A 6,858-nucleotide genomic window follows, 5' to 3' on the forward strand; every position below is an offset into this window, starting at 1 on the left:
TAGTATATAATACAAAATAATGGAATTATAAAGTAAACTTTTTTTAATTGAAAGTTCGAAGCAAAGATTTTTCTTCTGGTACCGTATTATTTTTTTAGTGTTGCAAAATTGAGCTTCGTTTTAGTCTAAATAATTTTTTACATGTACTATTTTAAAAATCAATCTGCATTGAAAGAACAATCAGAACTATAGTGAATAAAATGTTGGTCTGATTTGCCATGGTAAATTCCTAAATTTTGCACACATTATACCTTCCTGTAAAACATGGAGGATTTGGGTTGACATACCATTTCCATGTTGAATGCTAACTTGATGTCATAAGAAAGGATTTAAACATTAAATCATTCTAATGTTATTAATTAGTTGACTTTGTGGCATTGGATAAAAGCGGCCATGACTTATTTTCATTGACATTATGATATTGTAGTAACATTATATACTATGCCTTTATTCTTTTGTTGATAAAATAACTGCACAAAATTTTAACAGGGAAAATAAACTAGGAATCTGCGTATTTAGACAATTCAAAAGTTTAGATGTACACCAAAATTTGTTACGAGGGTTGTTCCGACTACACCCCCCCCCCCCCCTCCCCTAGTATAGTTTGATTTTTCTATTAGGTTTGGTTTAATATTAGTAAGTTTTAATAGAGGTTTTGGAATTTATAAGTTATAACCATCTAAGGACGAAAATTTAGAAAATAAGTGGGAATTAGACCTTTTGTCCCCTTTATTGTGCTACCTATTGACATAACTTCTCTTCGTGATTTGATTAAAGTAAAATTAATCTAAATTTAACATTAATAATTCAAAAGGGTAGTTTTGAAAACACGACTCACATTAATTGGCTTAAAAACTATGAAAAAACTGTAAAAAACCAACAGTGTCCTAAATTTTCCACCAATCTACATAGTGGGTATTTTGTTGTGATTTATTTATCAACCATTGTCTTATCCCTTAAGATCCCTGAAAAACCCAAAATGTTTGAAATGAATGTTTTCATGAGAAAATAGTATGATAATTACATACATATAACGTGCTGTATATAAACCTTAAAAAAGACACTCTTGAATATTTTATGATAGTTTTTGAGGCAAAAAAATTGTTCGTAAATAAAAGGTTTATAAGATTTTCAAGTTGATTGTTTGGTGCTAAATTGAAAAAAAAACTTATGGGCAAATTAGATTGTTTTTTTATTATACCACATGATAAAAAAAGATCAATTTTCTTATTATTAAATCCAATTTAAAATTTTAAAATTTTAGAGTGTCCTATTGTGAAATAGTATGGGGTAATTGATACTAACCACCCATGATGATACATCTGCCTTTACTTATCATTTAGTAAGGCAGGGGCATAATAATACATTTCTTAAAATTACAATTAGTTATTTCAATCAAACATAACATAACATACATAACATAGGCTTATTTTGGGAAACCTAAGTTTGATGTTATTCTTGCCAACTATTTGATTTCATGATCTTTTTTGAAGTCCTGACCATGTATTGTAGTCGTTGCATTTCATACTTTTACATCCCATACCCCTCAATAAAAATCATTGGGGGTAAAACCCTCATTACAAAAAAAGAACGATTTTGTCCAAATTAATGTCAAAGCAAGTTTTAAGAATAATATGTAATTTATAATTTTTAAGGAAAGTAGTATTTTTTATCTACACAACTGTAATATCCCTTAGATAATCACCAAAATTAAAATTTAACTAACTAGATACTATGGTGGAAACTATGAAGATTATTAAGGGTAAAGTATTTAATGAGTAGCAGGACTACTCTATAACTCACTTAGACTATATGAAACCTTTGAATATAAAATGAATGCGTTTTGTAATTCGTAATAAGGATTTTAAAATAAATAGAACACTAGATAAATTATTGATTTGAAGTATCAATATGAATAGCTTGTTAGTACTTTTAGGCAAGGATGTGCAATTAAGGGGTTAGTTTGCTGTAGTAGGACCGCGTAATCTTACGTTTTATTTTAAAAGTTTTATTGGATCGAAGATTTCCAAAAATAAAATTACAGAATAGCAAGAAAAAGGTTATTTTAAAAGACAATTTCATTAAATATCATAGAACATGTTCGTCCTCATACAAGAAACTGAGAACTACACAGTTTTTTTTTAATTCCCATAGATCACTCTAATTAGATAATGTTAAACCCCGGGGGAAAAAATCGCAGATTGTTGACTTTATAAATGCTTTTTGTTACTAGTTAAAAAATTAACTTTTTTACAAGCACTACTTTTGGATGTTGCCATGATATGATAATACGAGTTGCTGAGTAGCTATGCTGCTATAAAACTGAGTATTCATTTATCAATCATTTGACCATACCAGTTATTTTTCAACCATTCATTGATTGAGAAATGATGAATCTTTTTTAATCCTTGCACATTGGACCATATACTGGACTAATTACTACCAGTGTTTGATAAACTAGCGGCTGCGCCCTAAGCATCTAGTGGCTCTGTATTTGACTGGGGCAAAAAATTGCCCGAAGCCACCCAGAGACCGATGTGAAGCTTCCCTAATCAGTGCATTAGTTTTTGAAATCTTAAACTTGAGAAGAAAAAACCTTATTAGTTTATGAAATAGGATGTATTCACATTGGTTTATATTTAAAACGGACGTTTTGTATATGTTTAATCTAAAAAGTTATGTGAATGGAAATATATAAATGTTTTTTTCTGCCAATACTTGTTGATTTTTTAAGAACTATTTTAAAGATAAAAAGATATCACGGTTTTATTACTGTTGTGTAAGGAATGTTTATTAATGTTCGTAATTATAGAGTTGAAAGGTTTTCTTGAAGTCATCTTGTATTACTAATGCACAATTATACTTCTCATATCTCTCATAGCTTATTCTTGCCATTTATTTTCATCTCATAACAAACCGAAAATAGTTCAAAATTTAGATGCTTTCCCATAAATTGCCTGTGGAGCACTAAACCTTTAAAGGTGCTTTAATCATAACAATATAACAAAACCTAACCTGACCTGTCACGAAACTCATACATGAATCATAAAAACTACCCTTCCTCCTTCGGTTTCTTATAACCCTTACATAACCTAACCTAACCTCAACTACCATAGCATAAAAGCATTTTTTTTCTTCAAATTAGTTTGTGTCCATTTGTAATATGAGGGAAACCGCCTTTTTATAACATTCATAATAATTACTCAATACCCAATGAATGAACAGATTGACCAATAGATTAGGTCCATATTAGTAGGCTAAATTGGCGACAAATTTTCGATGTTAATATATCCACGTATAACATATATCCATGTAATGCTTAAATAAATCTACGTACAATGGTGACATGACACAGTCTCACTTAAAAGAGGACAAGTCTGATTATGTCAAAATTTAGAGAAGCTTAAAAAATAAAGATTATGAAGAAAGACCAAATAAGAATTTTAAAGAAAAAGGAAGCAAGAAAAAGTGGTTCCACAGTTTATGACGTCATACGATAAAATAGCCAATGAGAGGCCAATATGGTAATACTCATGCTGGCCTCTCATTGGTTATTCTATCGTATGACGTCAAAATCTGTGGAGCTACTTTTTCTTGCTTCCAGAAAAAGTAGATGAGATAGTTAAGGGGCAATATAGAAGAAGGAGATACCTTATTACATGTAAACTTTTTATAATTACATACCAACAGACATGAATGAAGTTGAGTATGTTTCCCTGATAGCAATGTCAGAATGAAGTGGTTTAATCTGGAGGCGAAAGCTTAGGGGGTGGGGCGGGTGGTGGTGAGTTAAATTTACTTTCATGATTTGCAAGGATTAATGGTCTATTCAATTCATTTTTGCAAACATCATCACACTGCAAATTTGGTACATCAACAACACTCAAATACTTACAGGGATGAAACATTGGAGCATAAACCCAAAATGTTATAACTACTTTATCTTATTAATTGGCTAAAAAACTTTGGGTAATTTTATTGAATTTTTGGTCGGCTTTAAAATTTGCAACCAATGAATGTAATCTATCTCAGTGATACCTTTGTTTATCGTCATTGGCAATGTTTATTAATTTATCTTTCATAGTCTTTTGCCTTAAGATCCCAGGCTTCAGCCACAATAAGTCAGGGAACATGCGAAATAAATTTTTAAAATATTAAGGGGGGGGGGGGCAATTTTACGATGTGTTGACTCCCAACCAAAGCTGAAATTACGTAAAGGTTTCGTGCTTTTTTCTTGAATTAATATCGTCGTTGGTAAAAGCTGACAATAAGTTATAGAAAAGCCGAAGTTTTATGAGTTAATTTAGCAAATTAAGCTAATGATATTTTTTTAAAAATCTAGTCACCTAGGTGTTGGTTTATGCACGGCTACCAACCTTTGTATACGCTCACAAAAAAACACACACGTAAAACACTCATTCCAATGTTTTATATAAAACATATATTAAAACATTCACAAATACATATCTTATACAGATTTTTATATCTGAAAGTCATAGTAGTAAACTAGTAGTAGACTAAAAACACTAAAAAAATGGAATGAAAAGACAAACTTTATCGTAATGGAGTCTAATCCTTTGTGATTTGGTAATTTCTTTGGTCTTAAAGTTTATTTTGATTGACTGTTATATTCTAATGCTAGTGGCTTCACCCTTAACATAAGTTAAAATATATCTAAAATGTAAGTGTTAATAAATAAAAATTTTCTGTAACAATTTAAAGTAAATCTTTATTGCAGGGTCAGACAAATATTTTTTGTATTAACATTTTACATAAAATTAAATGTATACAATATACATACACTATATTAATCAATTATTATCTACCAGAAACTATGATATAAGAAAACTACACAAAAATATTGGTAGAAGATTACTTTGTCGTTTTTTTCCTATCACCCTAACATTCTGTCAATTCCTCTCTACCTATAACGATAACCAGAGGCACAAAAGGTTCTGTCAAAGGGTCTAAAATTTGTTACTTTGGTGTTATCAACTCGAGGAACGTGCAAGGTACTTCCTATTTAATCAAATAGGATATGCCCAAATGTTTATGAATTATAAGATAATTATGCACCCTCCAAAAGATATTTCTTATCAAAATAATCATTCTAAAATATAATTAGATTTTTTAATTGAAGAAATATGCTTACTGTTGGTGTTATCAATAAGGAAAAGTTACCAAGGAACATAATAGTGCCAAATCTGTTTTAAATCTTTTAAACTTTTAGTACCATTAAAGTTTCAAAAGTTACATTTTGTAACGAACTTGTAGAGGAAAAATCCTCTAACTATAAATTTTTAATTTATCACAAAGTATCAGCAGAAAGTGAAAATAAGGTTGAACTCTATAATTCGTCTTTACTATCTTTACTATTACCTAATTCTCTGATAGTTACCACTCCTTGTTTTTTTATGTTTGCCCAATATGTTTCATATACAACATAGGCAGTTTCTCATTTTAAACAAGAGTTCATTAAATTCAAATACAATTCTGCTTCATTTTTTATGCATATTTTCCATCAAAAAGTTATATCTAAAACAGTCTCAAAAATAATAGTTGACAGATGAATCACTGAATAATTGTATATTTATAAAATTCACCATCTACCCCCCCCCCCCCGCCCCCCCCCCCTTAAAAAACCCCGAGAAGCTATGGAAGAAGCCATCGGTAAACTTAGAAAGCTCTTTTAATTGTATATACAAAGTAAGAATCTTCTTGATTTTTTTAATCTTGCGAAACTCGTGCCACGTCCCAATATTTGTGATTGCTTGAAATTATAATCTTTTGTGGGTCTAATGGACTCTCTGAATTCTTATTGTCTCCCATTATCTATATTTCTCTCTTTCTTAAAACTTTTTCATTTTCTTCGTATACAATTTATTTAGCCATTCTTAGTTGCGTAGCATTTCTACAGGTGTCCCTTTACCACACTCACTGAATTATGTTTTAATTGTAGACAATTTTGAGAAACTTTAGCTGCCTATTTTTAGATTGTGAAAGTAGCGATGCTACCCTATAATTCACATTTTCTGTTCGTAATGCTTTGAGGGAGATTTTCTTAGCTGCTTTTGAGATGGTTGTTATTTTTTTGGTAAAAAAAACCTTCTTTAAAGAGCATCCAGCATTAAAATTATATGGTCCGTCGGTCTGTCGGTCATTTTAAATAGACATATATATTGGTTCTTTCATTCTTATTTTTTCTTCATTCTTATTTTTTAACAATGAATATTTGCTCTAATCACTCTTTGTACATTTGTCCATCCATTATATTATTATGCTTCGCTACTTATGACTGTAGTACGTAATCCTTGTTTTTTTATTACTTTTAAATTATTTTTTTTTCTTAAAGCTTAAAGCGTAACTAAACGGATAGAACGTTCCTAGGTGTAGGAAAGCTTCGCTTAAAAATTTCAGCACCTGCCCAGTAAAATTATTAATATAATAGATATAAAAAGTCCCGATGATCAATCCCTTGTATCACAGTGCCAAGACGGTCCGACCACATTATTGAATAGCATTTGGACACATTTTTGTAGAAAAGGATGGTTTATTTTTTTTATAAATGTAATAAGTCAGTTTTAAACAGTTGAATTATTTAGATTGCTTAAAAATTATCCAAAAAAATCAACAGCTCATGCTAAAAGTTAATCAAATACAAACAAAATTTTCGTCAGAAAGAAAAGAAATAGCTTGTTAAGTTTTATTTGATTGTCCGTCTAGATTACTTAATGTATACTAAATATGTACAATATACATAGATACCAATACTTTATTATTATAATTGTTCTTGTGGTTTTTAAATAAAACTATACACAATAGCATAATTTTTAAAAATTGTGCTTTTTTAAGCTAAGC

This window comes from Acartia tonsa, chromosome 4 (assembly GCF_053477335.1).
Source record: "Acartia tonsa isolate MP-2025a chromosome 4, ASM5347733v1, whole genome shotgun sequence".
Lineage (NCBI taxonomy): Eukaryota > Metazoa > Arthropoda > Copepoda > Calanoida > Acartiidae > Acartia > Acartia tonsa.